The sequence below is a fragment of the Vombatus ursinus genome, unplaced genomic scaffold (genome assembly GCF_900497805.2).
Source record: "Vombatus ursinus unplaced genomic scaffold, bare-nosed wombat genome assembly UNPS02003292.1, whole genome shotgun sequence".
Taxonomy (NCBI): domain Eukaryota; kingdom Metazoa; phylum Chordata; class Mammalia; order Diprotodontia; family Vombatidae; genus Vombatus; species Vombatus ursinus.
In genome coordinates this window covers 1,933,544-1,943,323 of record NW_020943070.1, presented here as the reverse complement: position 1 = coordinate 1,943,323, position 9,780 = coordinate 1,933,544, and the positions used below count along the sequence as shown (strand labels likewise).

General features: G+C 47.9%; 1 protein-coding gene across 2 annotated transcripts in view; it reads left to right on the top strand.

Moving 5' to 3' along the window:
• The first annotated feature begins 7,490 nt into the window (after window positions 1-7,490).
• The window catches only part of GRAP2 (GRB2 related adaptor protein 2), a 92,022-nt gene continuing 89,732 nt past the window's right edge, over window positions 7,491-9,780 (top strand). The window contains exon 1 of one of the 2 annotated variants that reach the window (XM_027873818.1): window positions 7,491-7,720. The gene's annotated coding sequence lies outside the window, so the exon portion shown is untranslated. The remainder of the gene's footprint in view (window positions 7,721-9,780) is intronic. The other variant, XM_027873809.1, reaches the window with a different exon arrangement.

The window sequence follows — 9,780 nt, the reverse complement described above, 5'->3', positions numbered from 1 at the left end:
TCTCTCTCTCTCTCTCTCTCTCTCTCTCTCTCTCTCTCTCCCTCTCTGTCTCTCCCTCTCTCTCTTTCTCTCTCTCTGTCTGTCTCTGTGTCTGTCTGTCTCTGTCTCTCCTCTCTCTCTGTCTCTCTGTCTCTCTGCCTCTGTCTCTCTGTCTCTCTGCCTCTCTCTTTCTCCCTCTGTCTCTCTCTCCCCCCTTCTCTTCCCTCTCTCTCTCTCCTCCTCCCTCTCTCTCTCTCTCTCTCTCTCTCTCTCACACACACACACACACACACACACACACACACACACACAACTTCACACTCCTCCACAATTTACAACTGCCTATATCAGCCCCTGACCTTGGTGCTGACCAAACCTCCATGCAGAGGGAGGTCCTGCTAAGGGAGGATGGAGAGAGGAGTGTGCAGAAGAGAAGGCCATTTGGAGACATTTCCTCCCGTTGGCCTCTGTTACTGTTCTTATATTAGCATCTGCCAGGTGTTTGTTGACAACCCCAGAATGCCCCTGCATGTTGGTTTTCCAATTTCACAGGCTCTCAGATAATGAATGGAGCTCCCTGGGCCCCATTTCCAGTGTGGCCCAGAGATAGGACTGGGTCAGGGAAGGAGAAGCCCAGAGCTGGGCCAGGGGCTGGGGCTGCCGTGTGGGCAGCTGGTAAGAGGCTGCCCCAGTCTATTCCTTCTTATCCATCACTAGTTCTGAGAGCTTGGAGCTCCAACTCCGCCTGTCTCTGCATTGTGTGGAGACTGCCTCTACTCTGCTCCGTCTGCTCTCTTACCCACTGTCAATGGACTACCTTTGGCTAGCATCTTATCATTTATTTTAGGTGGGAGGAGTATTTTGATTGACTTACTCAATCGGCCCCACCCTTAGCCCTGAGTTTCCACTCTCCCTCGGTCACACAGGGAGATGATCACACCTTGACCTTACTGTCACCCAAATTTGCTCGTTCTCCATTTGCTTTACATATATTTTGTGTTAACAAATCTGTGCACATGTAACTTCTCCAAAGGAGAATCTAAGTTCTTTGAGGAGAAGAGCTCCTTCATTTCTGTCAATGCCTAGAACATAATAGGTGCTTAATAAATGCTTGTACTGTATGAGCAAGACCTCTGGAATCCCTTTTATGACCACAACCACCCATGCCCTCTGCCTCCCCCCTCCTAAGCCTAGTCTTCACAAAACTGTTCTTGTTGCTGTTTGTCACACATGCCCTTCCATTCCCCATTCCTGACCCTATCCACTGTGCCACCTAGCTGCCCCACACACAGAGCACCTTCCCCTGAAACAGATACATGTTGTCTTTCCTGATTCAATGTAAGTCCTCTGGGGACAGGAGCTATTTCATTTTTTGACTCTGTATTCCTAGTGCCAAGCCCAAGGCTGGCATACGCTAAGTGTTCAGTAGATCCTTGTTGATTGAATGCTTGATTGATTGATCTCCAACCACTCTACCCTTCCCTGTTCTTGCAGTCTGTGACCTCTGCTCAGGCCTCACTTTCCTCTCTTCATAGCTCTGATCGTCCAGTTAACCAGTGTCCTCCACATATCCGCCTTGACCCTGGGACCCCTCTTGCCCAACCCCTAGCCCAGGTTCACTCCTCCCCTCCAAATTTTCCATTCTGTCTTACATTATGTTGAATGTAACTGGAGGGAGTCCTTAGGTCCCCTACAAATTTATATTTTATAATCTCCTCTAAGCCTTCCCTGCTTTACAGAAATCCTTTTCTTTTGCCCTGACTGACCCTCCTGCTCCCCATAGTAGTTATTCCAAATTTTCTCTTCTCCCCTCAAACCTTCCTCACCCCCTTCACCCTCCTTCTTGGTAAAAAAAAAAATCTTGCCTCCTACCTGACAAAGACCATCTTGAGAGGTCATTTTTCTCCCTACTCCCAACCCTCTACAGATTCTCCTTTATTGTTTGTCACCCTGAGGATGAGGTGACCTTTCACCTAGCCAAGGTCGATTCTTCTCTTAATGCCCTCATTCCCACCTTCTCCTATTTCCTATGAAGGCAGAGCTTCTCAAACTCTGTGTCCTGGGCTGCTAGGGCAGTTTGGTGACCTTTCTCAGAAGAATGTTTGTCATTGTGTAAAGTAATATACAGAAGAATATTTTTTGAAAGCTATTGAATTATATAAAATTGAGTTATCAAAATATTAGTTGGATTGAAATAAATTTGAATTTTCAAAATATTTTTAAAAACCCACAAACCCAAGTATTCCCTGAAATCGGTCCATGGACTCTTCTGTGGACCCCTGTCTTAGACTTCGTCCCTTTGATGAGAGTTCCTGAAGCCCCTTCTGCTAGAAACCTCTGATGCTATGATTTCTCTCATTCACCTTCAATCTCTCCTTAACTACTAGCTCATTTCTTGCCGGCTGAAAACATACCCACATCCTATACAGCCCTAACTCCTCCGGTGACCTTGGAGGTCCCACGAGCTGTCATCCTCTCTTTCCTCCATTTCACAGACAGGTCTCTAGTAAAAGCTTCCATTACGTGTGGCCTCCTCTCCTAGGCCCCCCCTCACTTCTCAGCCCCTCTAGTCTTCCTTCTGCCTCTGCCCCCACAGCTCTCTCCAGAGTTACCAGTGATCTCTAGATTGCAAGAGACAGGGGCTCTTTTCTTAGTGCCATCTTCCTTGATCCTCCTTCAGCTCTTGACCCTGACAGCTGCCCCCTCCTCCCAAAGAGCATGCAGATTCCTCAGCTTCAGGAATTGCTCTCTGTCCTCCTCCCCCCCTTCTCTGCTTCCTTCCCCTCCCCCACCTCTCCACCTCCTTCTCAGGAAGTGTGAAGGGCCTGGCAATAGGCTGACTATGGTTCCACTGAGAACCTCTGCCTAGGCCAATACTCTCTCACTCCTGTTCTATCCACCCACCCACCTATGCAGGTCATCCCCATCTGGTGTCCCTATCCCACTCTACCCTACCCTTCCCTGTGCCCGCTAGAACCTTTTTCTGTTATAAACAAACTACCCTTAGATCACATTAGATCCGCACCCACCCTTTGGACTGTTATTTTGTATTTGATAATCCCCCTGGTCAATGTAAGCTCCCTGAGGGCAGGGACCACCTCAGTTTTTGTCTCTGTGTAAAGTGAATGCTCTGGTCTTACTCTCTCAGGCCTGTTACATCTTATCTCCCTTCCCACAGGGTCCTCTAGAACCCTGAGGAGTTTAGGAAGCCTAGCTATCTCCCTTGGCTCAAACCAATTGTGTTCCCCCAATTTTAGGGGCACAGGACTAGCACCCCAGTTTCATTTAACCACTCTGTATCAGATTAGCTTTTATGAGTGGACATACACAGAAATACGTAACAAGAACAAACATGCAAACGTTTCTCCCAATGCTTCCGAGGCATAATCCTCTCCCTCCCCATCCCCATGCCATGCCAGCTGTCTGGGGAAGGGCTGGGGGCACTGACCAGGGCTCACGATTTAGATCAGTTCCTGCATAGCCTCAGTCCCTCCATAAAGTTCAAGCCCGAAGCCCGGCTGGGGTCGCATCCCCAGACTCATGCTCCTCAGGGCTGCTACTGGGCTGCCCACAACCCCCAGCCTGGATTCCTGGATTCCCAGATGCCTGTGTGCGGCTCACAATCCTGGGCCAGAACTGAGATTCCTCCACTCATTGCCCCTGGAAGAGAAGAGAAAGATCAAAAAGGCCAAAAGCCCAGGCCTCTTTCTGAGGGCCACCAGCCGGAGGGGGGAAGAAACAGTCTCTTTCGCTGGGCCGTCATCCGGTTCATGCTCCATTATCATGGGTGACCCCCCACCCCAGGCTCTGTGCTGGGCCCTTTCCTCTCTCTAAAGGCTCTCTCTTGGCAATCTCAGCAGCTCCCATACTTTAGTTATCACCATTGTCCAAATGGCAGCAGTTAAAACCCAATAGACTTGTAGTCTAGGGTCCAGGGTTCAAATCCCACATCTTCCATGTACTCCATGTGAGACCTTGGCCAAGTACTTAACTTCTCTGGGTCTCAGTTTCCTCATCTGTAAAATGACAACTTCCAGCTCGACATCTATGATCCCATGCCTCACAGATCTATATACTCAGCCCTCGGCTCTCCTGACCTCCAATCCTGCATCCCCAACAGCCCATTAGATCTTTACATATGGGTGTCCCATAGACATGTGGAGCAGACCTCATTATCTTCTCCCTTCTTCCTAACTTCCTTGTTTCTGTCCAGGGTATCATTATCTTTCCAGGAACCCTGAGGATAACCTCTAAGTTTTCCTTGCTTCTTCTGTCTCTGTCACTCTGTTCCGCATCCAACCAAATGTCAAGTGGGGTCAAGTATTTCCCCCCCACATCTCTCCCATCTGTCTCCTTTTCACTCACGCAGCCCGCCCTCTAGTTCTTGGATCTGATCTTCATTGCTTATCACTCATATCATCACAATCCTTTTCCTGCTTCCTGTATCTCCCCTCTCTAATCTATCCTCAACACATTTCTCAAAAAGAAGCATCTGAAGGCACATCTGCCCATGATGTCACTTCCTTACTCAAAAGCTTTCCACATGACTCCCTGTTGCTTTTAGGATAAAATATAGTCTTTTCATCCTGGCATTGAGATCTGCCTCTAGCCTGCCCTTCCCAATTTATTTCCCATTTCCCCCCTGTCCCTACTCGACATTACAGCCATGTGGGCCTTCTCACTGTTCTCCAAACCAGGCACTCTATGTCTTCTCTGCCACCTTCTCACCCCATACCTTCACACTGGCTCCCCCGGCTCTGCCTCGCCTGAGCCTCTTCGAATCCCTAGGTCCCTGCAAACTCAGCTTAGTGTCTGTTCCCTCCATGAAGCCTTCATTTAAACCTTTGTTTGTTAATGCTTTCTGCTTCCTCAGACTATCTTGTACTTACTTGTCTATCTTTCACTATAATGCAATAATAATAATAATAATAATGGCTAACATTTTCCTAGCACTTTACCCATATTTTTTTTCTTTTAGTCCTCACAACAACCCTATGGGGTAGGTACTATCATTATTATTATTATTATTATTATTATTATTATTATTACAATATTATTATTATTTAACAGATGAGGAAATTGAGAAGTGAAGTGACTTGCCCAAGGTGACTTGCACAGCTATTGAGCACCTCAGACAGGATTTGAACTTAGGTCTTCCTGCCTCCCAGTTCAACACACTCTGCCTTATGCCACCCAGCTGTCTGTAGGTAAGTTCCTTGAGGCCCTGGACCATATTTCGGTTTTTTGTCTTCATATCCTCAGTACTTAACAAAGGACTTTGCACATAGTAAGGACTTACTATAGACTTCTTTGAAAAATAAACCTGGGTTTATTGACAAACAAGAAAGGAGGAGGTTGACGTGCGCTGAGCACAGAGAGGGGACTGTGTCAAGCATCTCTCTGGATTGAAGTTGTTTGTTTGAGCCTCAACTCATGCCTAACCACTGTCTCCATTTTCTGAGGTTGGGACCTTGGTGGCCTGTCTCCGCTACCTCCTTGCTGTAACACCAGAAAGGAGACTGCTATCAGATGCACCTGTGTGAGAATCTCCCCCTCCCCCCTTATTGAAGGGCTGAGCTGCCCCATTGTGCAGATGTCGGGAGCCCATCCCTACCCCACACAGATAGGATGAGTGATGGAGAACTGGGTATTCTAAGTCTAAGGGCAGACTCCACAAGACCAGAGTTGGGGGGGATTTGGAGTCTGCATACTTAGGTTCAAGTGCGATGTTGGACGAAGAATTTCCCCTCTGTGGGCCTTCGCAAAACTAGAGGGGTTAGACTCAATGGCGTCTGAGGAACCTTTGAGCTCTGACTCTCTGAGCCCATGTTCTGTCCTTGCCTGCTCACTCTCTGGCCCAAAAACCATCAGACCCAAGGTTTTGGCTGCCTCCCTGGTGCTCTCCTCGATTGGCCCTATTCCCGGCCCGGCTGTCTCATGTTAGGCCCCAGGCCTTCCTTGTGTGAGTTAGAGCATGCTGTAATAGAGGGCTGCTGCTTTGTGCCTAGCTGGCCTGCCTGACCTCTTTTGTGACAGCCTCTTTTAAGTCCCCCAACTGCAAAGGCAGCCAGAGACAGGAAGGCTGTGAAAGAGCGAGCTGCATCGGCGTTACAAAGTCTTGGAGGCAAGCACAGGGGCTGGTGAATAGGCCTTGTGATGAACGAGCCTCATGAGCCCCTGCAAAGCCTTCAGATCACAGAATGTCGGCGCCGGAAGGAAGCCACTGGGAGGAAGAGGGAAAAGCCCTAGCTCTGAATTAGGAGACACGATTCAGATCCCAGCTCTTCTCTTTAACGAGATGTGGGACCTTGGGGAGGTGACTCGACCTCTCTGGGCTTCAGCCTCGCTCCTCTATAAAAAAGGGGAGGGCTAGTAGATGGTTCCCATAATCCTTTCTGGCTCTAAAGCTTGCAATCCTTCAAGACCCTGCCCCCCCTTATTAGCTGGGGAAACCCAGAGAGGGGTCATGACTTACCCCAGGTCACCAACTTGCAATCTTTGTCAGGGAAACTGTGACAAGAACCCACAGCTCTTGCCTCCTGCTCTTTTCACTGGACCCTGCCATCTTTTTAAGAAGAGCCATGTGGGGTCTGGTAAATGGGAGGAGAAAACTTTTCTCGTAGGTTAATTTTTTCAAGGCAGTCTTTTCTTCTCCCTGCCAAATGCCCCCCGTATCTCCAATTGTTCTCCATATGGCGCAGTCTCTGGCCTCCCTCACCAACCCGGCTGCCCTCTAGACATTTTTCAACTTGACAATATCCTTCCTAAAGTCTGGCCCCCAGCCCCGAACATAATACATCAGGTAGGTTCTGACCAGGGCAGAGGACAGAAAGACTGTCTCCTCCTATATCCTATATAGACCCTCCTCCTTGCCTTCCTCAGCCCAGACTTTCATTGGGTTTTCAGCTGCTATATTAAGCATTCATTTTCTTGAGCACTTGAACCCAGGAATTATCCTCTACATTCGTCTCAATTAAATTTCATCTTATTCAGTTTGTCCTACTGAGATTTTTTTTTTTTGGAGGGGGGGGAGATCTGATTTTTCACTTGGACATGGGAATATTCCTCCCAGCTTTGGGTGACCATCTCTCAAATAAACATGGTGATGATAGGAACCTTCATATTCAGAAGCTCTGTAAAGACTTAACCCAGGGGCAGCTAGGTGGCACAGTGGAAAGAGCACCAGCCCTGGATTCAGGAGGACCTGAGTTCAAATCCAGCCTCAGACACATAACACTTACTAGCTGTGTGACCCTGGGCAAGTCACTTAACCCCATTGCCTAACCAAAAAAAAAAAAAAAAAAAAAAAAGACTTAACCCAGTAGAAAAAGGGGGACAGGGGGTTCATTTGAACCAAGTTACAGTTCAGCACTGGCAGCAAGCAACCAAACCACACAAGCTGAGCTGCACACCCACCTCCCCAAAGCATCAAGCCGACGAGTTCCTGTGTGGTTAGCATTCGATTGCCTGGCTAACAGGCGGTACTCCCAAGGAGGAGGGCGGGTGCACACATGTGTCTGGAGGAGGGTGGGGTAAGTCTGGGCCCCGCCATACTCATCAATGGGGGTGCGGACTCACTAGCTAGCTTTCAGTTCATGCTCAGCTTGAGGAGAGAGCAAGGTGGCATGGAGTCCTGAAATACAGAGCACTGTAACAGTGGCCGCCATCCTCTTCCTCTGTGCAAAGGTGGACTACGGGAACCAAGCCAGGAAGCAGAGTCAGCCTCAGCTGCCCAGAAAAGGTATGTCATCACAGATACATTAGCAAGCTGTGTCATTATTATTTCACTGGGCTATACTTACCTTGCTCTGCTTAGACTCAGAGAACAGGACCAAGAACAGTGAGTGAAAGTTACGGGAAGGCAATTTGAGGTTTGGTGTCAGGGGAAACCTTCCTAACAATTAGGATTGTCCGAAAACAGAATGTGCTGTCTCTGGAAGTAGTGAGTTTCCTGTCCTTTCAGGTCTGCAAGTCAAGGGTGTGTGACTATTTGGTGGGTGACAGTCTAGATCTTTCTGGGGAGATGCATCACAGTAGAGATCCACAGCGGTCCCTTCTAACTCTGAAATTTGGCGATTCTTGGATTGGATCTTCTGATGGCATTTGATAATTTTGTAGCTTGCATGCCTTCCATGCAAGTCACATCTCATTAAAACGAACCCCAAGGGGTGGTTTAAATTCTTCCGTCTTACCAAACTACGGTTACACCCATTATCCCTTCAGCTTGGCAGGTCAGTGGGCTCTGCAGAGACTTATGTTTACTGGCATGATGTTTATTGGAATGTGATCTCTAAGGAAGGTCTCCTTGAAAAAGGTTTATTTGTCCAAAATGAACTCTGAGAAATGAGTGAGATCATGGAACAGGGAGTCCTGGGAATTGGAGCCACAAATTCTGGGTTTTCAGTTGTGTTTGTCTTGGACCAGTCGCTTCACCTCTGTTTTCTCATCCATAAAATGGGAGAAATGAGAATTCTACTACCTATTCCACAGAATTATTACAGGGTGCAAATGAGATAGCTTTTGTAAAATGCATCATAAATAAAACGTCATTTCAATGTCAGTTATTATTATCTAGTGGGATCCGCATCTATACTCCAAAGTGCCATTTGAATCTCTGTGCTGAAAATTACCCCAGGTCCCTAAGCACATCTGATAGTTTAAGACGCAGCCTCATTTTGCTGTCTCTGTGTACCTTGGTGCTAAGGCTACAACTCTGGCTTTCAAGTCAGGAGACCCAGCTTCTAATCCCCTCTCTCATGCTTACTCCTTGCGTGACCTTGGGTAAGTCATTTCATCTCACTGGGCCTGTTAAATGAAGTAGATTAGATGGCCTCCAAAGTTCCTTCTAGCTCTAGAGTTTTGAGCCTATGGGAGTGGGTGAGTCACTATCCCTCTTTCTAGGTCTCAGTTTCCCCATTTGTAAAATGAGGGAGTTGAGCTAGATGTCTTCTCAAATTCTCCATCTAGGAGCCTCTGACTCAGGGGGAACATGGAAAGCTCATTCCTGTTCCCCCACCCAAGCAGAATTTAATCCAGGAGCGGGAAGGTGGAGGATCTTTGCATCCCCTGGCCCTGGTTTAGAACAGGCACTTCAGAAGTGCTTGTTGGCCTGGATTAAATTGAATCGAAGCACTTGGGAAAATCGCGAGATACAGGAGATATTCGATTGATGTTTGATTTCTCCTGCTTGGTCCCATGGGACAGAGTCACCAGCAGCGGGAGTAAGGAGGAGGAAGTTACAAAAAGGTCAGTCCGGGCTGGAAGGCAGGAAAGATTCCCTGACAAATGGAGCTGTCCAAACGTGGGGCTGGCTGCCTTAGGAAGCTGCCTCTAGAAGGCTCGAAGCCCAAAACCGACGGCCACTCGTCGTACAGAAGCCCACTTGTGCTGTTGAAGAGCTCCCAATATTGAAATTCAGCCAGTCAGCGATCTAGGTCTGGGTCCCGGCCCTGCTGCTACCGCCCCGTGACCAAGTCACTCAAGTTACTTTATCTCTGAATTTCCTTATCTATAAAACAGCAGAGTTGGACCAGATGACCTCCAACGTTCTTCCTGGCTCCAGATCTGTCAGCGCAGCGTTCATCATGTCACGGTCTCCAACACCTCCTTTGTTTAGACTTCCAATGCTTGTTTCATCAATGTCGAAAGTGAGCTCCCTAAAGTCAGAGCTATTTTCCTATTTGTTATTGTTGTCGTCTCTGTATCCCCAATGCCTAGCACAGCACCTTGCAGATAATAAGTGCTAGATAGATAGATAGATAGATAGATAGATAGATAGATAGATAGATAGATAGATAGATA